The sequence below is a fragment of the Puma concolor genome, chromosome D3 (genome assembly GCF_028749965.1).
Source record: "Puma concolor isolate L17-30 chromosome D3, mPumCon1.1.hap2, whole genome shotgun sequence".
Lineage (NCBI taxonomy): Eukaryota > Metazoa > Chordata > Mammalia > Carnivora > Felidae > Puma > Puma concolor.
The window spans coordinates 56,603,070-56,611,239 of record NC_141678.1 but is presented as its reverse complement, the minus strand read 5'-3'; the positions used below and the strand labels follow the sequence as shown (position 1 = coordinate 56,611,239).

General features: G+C 38.7%; 1 long non-coding RNA gene across 1 annotated transcript; it reads right to left on the bottom strand.

Moving 5' to 3' along the window:
* Nucleotides 1-1,758: 1,758 nt before the first annotated feature.
* Nucleotides 1,759-7,449, bottom strand: LOC147575580 (uncharacterized). The gene is made up of 2 exons (XR_015242733.1): nucleotides 7,382-7,449; nucleotides 1,759-2,617 (listed from the first exon to the last, which is right to left on the bottom strand). It is a non-coding gene; the product is annotated as an uncharacterized LOC147575580 (long non-coding RNA).
* Between the last annotated feature and the right edge of the window lie 721 nt (nucleotides 7,450-8,170).

Below are 8,170 nucleotides of genomic sequence, written 5' to 3'. Positions count from 1 at the left end.
GGAGGCAGAAACAAGCCAGAAAAGGTGTCAGAGCAAAGGTGCCTATGATCAGGTTTGTTGGTACCACTGGGGCATGGAGGCTGTTCTGGAAATTCACTCAGAAGGTTAGTATCCTGATCTGGAGGAAAGCTGGTGAGGACCTGGAGAGGAGAGATCACCAAAACCCTCCCGTCTTCAGTAGGAAGGGATGTGTATGGTGGGGGAGGGGAGGGAGGCAACAACGTTGGGGGCGGGGAAGGGTTTGCAAGTCTGCAGCTTGCCAGTCTGGGTAGAAGGAGAAACCATTGCTTGAGATGAAGAAATGGGATATTGAACAAGATACAGAGTTCAGTTTAGGACACATTAAGTCAGAGGTGCCCAAGGGATTCCACGGCGATGACTAGAGGGTGTTTTAAATATAATTCTGAAGCTCAGGAGAGCTGAGAGATACAGAGTTTATAATAGCTTTAATTTCTCCATCTGCAGCCCTTCCTACAAGTGCTGGTCTTAAAATACACCCCTTTGTCTAAGACAAATTAACACAACAGCTTAACATTTATAATTATTTATAATAAAATGAAAAAAAATTAACAATCAGCTTACCAATGCATAATGGGAAGGCATCCCTCAGCAGACGCTCTTAGGATTTTAATTGGGCATTTAGATGAATTTTGCATTCTGCTGGACCTCTCCAGAAGTGTCTTGTCCTTTGCTGGTTTTCTATGCGTACTGTTTTGGTTCTTTCTCAAATGTTATCTAGACTATGGTTTGTTATAAGATAGTCACTCTTCTTCATACTACATTCTATCTTTTCACACTGCAAACCTTGTTGTTCAAGCCAGACATCTATTTTTTCTTATTGTACCAGAGCAATTGGGAATGTTTCTGATTCTGTTGTACACGTGTCCCTTCTTTGGGAATCACAAGCATTGTGAAACCATGGCCACCGTCCTCTCTGTGTTGTTTATTGACCGACCTGTCAAAGCATATTCTTGCTAAGTTATAAGGATGCCTTTCATACCATGCCATTTCCCCCAATTCCTTACCTTGCACTTACTAAGAATTACAGATAATTGACCTGTTTAATTTTCAGACTCCTTATAATTCTATTTGTTTTTAATTTTAGTTTTAGTTTTTTAGTTTTTGAAAGAGGGAGAACAGGAACGGGAAGAGAGGTAGAGGAGAGAGAGTCTCAAGCAAGCTCCACACTCAGTGCGGAGTCTGAGTCAGGTCTCGATCTCACAACCATGAGATCATGACCTGAGCTGAAATCAAGAGTCGGACGCTTAACTGGGTGAGCCACCCAGATGCACCCATACGATTCTATTTCTAACCACTTATCTCATGAATAAGATTTTGTAATTAATACCAAATAAGTATTTATTTAAAATTTGAAATTGCTTACAGCATGGTCTTGTGGCAGCGCATTATTTAATATCTCAAGCACTTATGCATTGTCTCCTTGAAAATGGAATTAATTTTAGTGCAAAGACATGTCTCTGCCCACTAGAATGCAAGCCCCATGAGGGCAAGAATTTTTGTCCATTTTGTGTCACATTTCTATTTTCAGTGTGTAGAACTGTGTTTGGGACATGACAGATGATAAAGAAATATTTTTGAATAATCAAATGAATACATAAATAAACAGAATGGAATCAGAAATGTCTCAATTGAATTATCTTTCCATTTTTAAAATCTATATTATATTATATTATATTATATTATATTATATTATATTATTTCTCTGTAATTTAACAAATCCATTAATTTTATTAAAAATTCAGCTTAAAATAAGTTTATTAGGAGACAGTGACTTTCATACACAACAAATTTTAATTTTTCAGCATCTAGGAGAAAAAAATCTTTTAATCTTCTTTCAGCTGATACATTTTCTTAAGACTGCAAATACATCTTATGGAGTCCCCCAGCAATATTTAGGTAGGAAGGTTTAAGTTTAGTCTTAAAATTAAAAGCTAGCATTCATAAAGAACAGTTATTTCCAGCATATGGCAAAAAGGAAATAAATAAAAGAGAAATCTATAAAATATATTGAAATAATAGAACATGAGACCAAGAAATCAATTTCTTAAAGATAATAGCTGCCTGTACCAGAGAAGCTCTCAGCATATGGTACATTTCAAGGCGTTGCTAAAATTGCATTTAACCACATCCACAAACTCATTCTTGCCATTACCATAACCATTTCACAAAACGTTTTTTCTCCTCATCTAAAGTCTGAGAAGAGTAATTGGGAAAAAATGCCACTTAACTGTCTCCGAGAAATCCAGCTGCTGGGAGCTGTCATTGGCTCTGGGGACTCGGACAAGGCCCCCTGTCAGTGAGGATAATGATGAGGAGTGAGATCTGCGGTGGGAGGAGAGTCAGGCCCTGAAACTCCCCAGTCAATTGTGCTTTGAGAAACACTAATGTGTTTTGCCATGCTACCATGTGTCTCTTTGTTCTCCAAGAACGTCCATTCTGTTCACCACTCATGAGTGCACGTTTAGTTTTATCTCATAATTCGTAGTGTAAATGAGCAGACGCAGAGGGCAGAATATGCTCCCGTTGAGATTCCATAAGGCCCGTTCACAAGTCTTCTTCCTCCTCTTATTTTCTTTATTTTCATTCTTTTGAGGACCTTAGAGGATTAAACAAATTTTGGACAAGTCAAAAACATTGCTATGTTAATTGCAAACAGATGCATGCTCTTCATAGTGATGATGATACAGAAACGGGGACCAGGAGCCCACATCACTGCCACAAGGACCTTTATGGTGGGTATAGATTTTCGTGGTTATCTACAGAATTGTGGTATTTTTTTGACGCCAGGTCAGACTCACTCTGGCTAAATTCTGAATTGGGAATAAGCTCTTTATTCGTGACAAACTCTAGCCAGCACCAAATGGAACCAAGTGCAACACTTTTTTCTGACATGCAAAAAACTGTACATATTTAATGTATACAATTTGATGAGTTTGGAAATAAGGGTACATCTGCCATTAAATGCAACACTTTTGATCCTGACTTCTAGAGACCTCAGATTCCAGAGACAGCACCTAGATGGCTTTACATGTGGGGAGAAAGTGCTGTGAATACAATGAACTCATCAAAAAGCCCAGATATAGTCAAATAGTTAACATATTATACAACATATTATAGTTCAGTTATTTGATGGATTATTTGGTAACTGCTAAAAAAATGTTCAAATATTTAAGAGCATGGAAAAAATCATACTTTAATATCTTAAGGGACAAAAAACAAGATTCAAAAGTTTGATTCTTATATATCCAGTATGATGTCATTTGAGTAAAATGTTTCCATATGTTTCTATGCATAGGAAAGTAAATAAGAAAATAAAATTGGAGGAAATATTTTAAAGTGGCGGTATTTCTGGATTACAGGGAATTTCTATTTTTGTAGTTTTCAGTTTGATCTATATCCATATATAGATATAGAGACAGCCAGGGAGACAGAGAGGAGACAGAGAGGAGACAGAGAGAGAGATTTTATGGAATTGGCTCCCACAATTGTAGGATGGTTGTGGAGGCTGGCAAGTCAGAAATCTAGAGGGCTAGCCCGTAGGCTGAATATTCAAGTAAAAGTTGATGTTGCAGTCTTGAGAGGAATTCCTTCTCTGGGAAACCTCAGTCATTTCTCTTGAAGCCTTCAACTCGTTGGAAGAAGCCCACCCACATTATGGAGGGTTAATCCCATCTAAATCCCATCTGAAAAATACTCTCATGGGAACATCTAGACTAGTGTTTGGCCAAACAACTGAGCATCATAGCCTAGACAAGAGGACACATCAGATTACCCATCACAGCTTTCAAGCAATTCCCAGCCCTCTTTCTTTCTAGAAATAGGCAGATTTTCCAGGTGGGTGTTACGTCCTTTCCCAGGCTGGCCATGAGCTTTTCATGTACATTTTCGTCTTCCCAACAACCACTGTTCAGGGGGGTGAGGTGGCCTCAGTGCCCCAGGAGTGCAGGTGAATTTTGGAATTCTTGCTCGGAATGCTAGGACAGCAGCTATAACTCCAGGGTGGAGTGGGAGTACAGCTGGGAAACTGCAAGATGGACTCCATGGAAGGCAGAACAGAGATGGCCTTCAGTCCCCGAATTAAACCAACTCTAACTTCCATCCTTCCTCTGGATTTTCAGTTACACAAACTATTTATTTCATCTCATTCTTCTGTTAGGTACAACCATGTTTCTGTGAATATGTTGTCTTTTCCAGTTTTTCAACAAATATGGATTACTTTTATAAGGAAGCAATTTACTATATTCATTGATTCTAAGGAAAACTTTTTTGCATTTTAAAACCTCTGAAATTGGGATGTGTCACGGCATGTCATAACTTAATAGAGCTTTCTTTTGTAGCGTATATAAAAAACAGTGATGTCTGGGGCACATGGGTGGCTCAGTTGGTTAAGTGTTGGACTTCTGCTCAGGTCATGATCTCATGGTTCGTGGGTTTGAGCCCCACATCGGGCTCTATGCTGACAGCTCAGAGCCTGGAGCCTGCTTCGGATTCTGTGTCTCCCTCTCTCTCTGCCCCTCCCCTACTCACTCTCTGTCTCTCAAAAATAAATAAAACATTAAAAAAATAAAAAACAAACAATGATGTGTCTTATGTTCAGTAATGTTTTAGACTTGATAAAAAAATACTATGTTTTCGACTGGATAAAAGTTATTTTTAAGACAGATGGAATGCAACTGACCAGGATACTTGGAGGGATGTGCCATATACCCCTGGGATCATATGGTGACCAGGATGCCTCTACATTTCTGGAAGGGTCCAAGAAGAAATCAATAACCTAGAACCTGGCCCTGCTGTACTAAATATTTAAAGACGGATACAAACTTGACTGATAGAGAACACTTGGTTCTCCATAATGAAAATAGGAGCAAATCTTCTCCTTTCAAAGACTCTGATATATTTTCAATGTCTATTTAAAAAATAATTTTTTTTAACGTTTATTTATTTTTGAGAGAAAGAGACAATGTGAGGGGGAGAGGGAGAGAGAAAGAGGGAGACACAGAATTGGAAGCAGGCCCCAGGCTTTGAGCTCTCATCACAGAGCCTGATGCAGGGCTCAAACTCATGAACCGTGAGATCCATGACCTAAGCTGAAGTTGGACACTCAACTGACTGAGTCACCTAAGCGCCCCAGCAATGTCTATTTTCTTTTTCTTGGACTCTACAGTTTGGTATTACTTTTGGTTCCAAATGGTTTCAAAATCAATTCCCTCAATCATGCTATTTCAGGCTCTTGTACATATGACTAATACATTAAAATTGTTTTAAATGTTTATTTATTTTTGAGAGAGAGGGAGGATGTGAGTGGGGGAGGGGCAGAGAGAGAAGATGACAGAGGATCTGAAGCAGGCCCAAGTGGACAGCAGCGAGCCTGATGTGGGGCTCGAACTCACAAACTGGAGATCATGATCTGAGCTGAAGTCAGGTGCTTAACCAATTGAGCCACACAGGCATCCCAACATACGATTAATACATTAATAATAACAATAATATCATATGCTGCCTATATATAGTATTTTTAAAACTTGAAAAAAATTTAGATATATTATGTGATTTGATTCCAGTAATATTTCTGTGAGTTATGCAGGTTATTGTGATTTTTTTAATATTTAAGAGGCTTGCTTGGTGTCACAGAGTAGTTGGTAGAGGTGGGACTTCAAGTGGACTAGAAAGGAAAGGCTGATAAATGAAGTTTTATTGCCTGAAGTTATGATCTGTGTCATTAGCAAAGATAGAATACAATTTTAGAGTTTTTTCAAACGCTGGTTCAAGGTTAAGGTCATCAATTCATGACTATCTTTCTGTTCTCATGTATATTCCTCACTAAAAATGATCACTGTTTAACTGAGGCCATTGTGATTCCCCTGTCTTGAAAAGATCCTATTTATTTTGTCCTAACTCACACTGTACTGTAAATAATTGAGCAACGAACCATCCCAAGAACTAAGGTCTTAAGCATTATTATAATTTATTAGATTAATTTGAATTTTTAAGATGGTTCGGATTGTATATTGCATTTACATTTTCCTAAACTGGATCAAGCAGAAGTTATAGACAATGAACAGGGAAATAATGACAAGTTAGAACACAAGAAGTAGGATGAATTCAGGGAAAACTTATCCTTCTACTCCCGTTTATAGAAATCTCTGCTTGTTGTGAATTATGGTCCCATCTTATCCAGCTACACTTACTATATTTTGTTTTAGTTATTTTTTCCCACATCCTCCTCTTCACTATACGACGCATTTCTGGAAGGCAGGGACTACGTCTTACTTTTCTCTCGGGCATATTCTTTCTAGCATACCACCTGGCACATAGCAGATGCTCAAAACATGTTGGCTGCATGGCTGTGCAGGAGAAGAGCAGGAGGAGAGCAGGGGTGGTCTTTAATTTCCTGGAGAAGTCGGTGGGCCCATGTGTTGAAAATTAAGGAGTAGGATCTGGTTTGGGGACCTGAAAGTGTGAAAGCGAAATTTCTGAGTTTAAGTCATAGGATTTCTGGGGATGGGAGATTGCAGGTGAGGTTGGCAGCCCCCCGATTTGGGCAGATGGGGGATTATCAACAGCTTGCTGCTTCCATTTTATATAAGAGAACGGCAGTGACTCAGGTAGATGGGATATTTGGGTCTTGTGATCTCAGTTTCCTCACTGATTCATGGCCGTAAACAGCAAAAATTTTTTTAAGTTTATTTACTTACTTTGAGACAGAGAGTGAGAGAGCGGGAGCAGGGGAGGGGCGGAGAGAGAGGGTGAGAGAGAATCCCAAGCAGGCTCTGTGCTGTCAGCACAGAGCCTGATGCAGGGCCTGAACCCACAAACCGTGAGACCATGACCTGAGCTGAAATCAAGAGTTGAATGCTTAGCTGACTGAGCCACCCAGGTGCCCCCGTAACCAACATATTTTAAGCCTAAGCATTTTTCTTACTTTCTTCGAGAAGATCATTTATGTAAACACAACTATGGCTATTTAGTACTACCTAGTAAGATAGGACGATGTAGTGACTTATTTTATTTAGCTGGAATATGCCCTGTAAATTTCTAGGAAATTCACCAAAGGAAAGATTCCCTTTAATAAGGTAAGACGATGTTTTAGGTAAGTCAGTAAAGTAGAACAAAGAGAAAATCTTGACATATACCTCAAATCCTGAACATAAAGTAGTCTTTATTTATTTAAAGACATTGATACTTTTACCTCATATAATTGTGACTATTCAGTCAATCGTAATAATGGAGAGATAGACCAAGGACATGATTCTGATTATTTTAAAGGGGGTGGGAAAAGAAGCAATGGAGATCCAAAGTTCTCCATTCTCTTTACCTTGTGAATGGTTGAGGTATAAAGGTCATCAGCATGACTACTTACCATGGCTGAACAGACAGTTGTGAAATCCAACTGAAGGTCATTTTACTATCTCTGAGAGTTCTGGCTCTGACAGGAAGAAGATGAAAATAATTTCAGAAAGAACCAGGCAGTACACAGATACAATTCAGATAAGAGGGTGAAAAGGTTGAAAACACAAATCATTGTGAAGAACTGGTAATCCAGAGGGCTTGTGGCCACCAGACTGCCCCCTTTTAAGATAAGAAGTAACATGGTGGTTTTAAACATAGGCTTACTGCATTCTAGCCTTTTAAAAGGTGAGTCTTTTGGTTGTCCTTGGAGGCAGCTTTTGTTTCTGGAAAAGACTATTTGTACTTGCTTTGATTTTTAGAAACTAATACTTAATTTATTCAAGTTGTGAATCCAAATCTAGTTTTTCCTTAAGATTTAAATTTAAACATGGGACTCCTAGGTGGCTCAGTCGGTTAAGCATCTGACTCTTGATCTCGGCTCAGGTCATGGTCTCATGCTTTGTGGAATCAAGCCTCACATTAGACTCCATGCTGACAGCATGGAGCCTTCTTGGGATTCTCTCTCTCCCTGTCTCTTTTCCCCTCCCCAGCTCGTGCTCACACTCGTGCGTGCATTCTCTTTCTCAAAATAAAGAAATAAACTTAAAAAAATTTAAACTTGTAAGTCTAATTATTCTATTTACAAATCTCTATTTTGAAAATTAATTTCAAGGAATAGATATAAATTTAATATATTTGATTTTTAAAAAGCAGTTAAAGTATCAGAACAGATACCTTCCCAGGCATTCAAATTATTTTT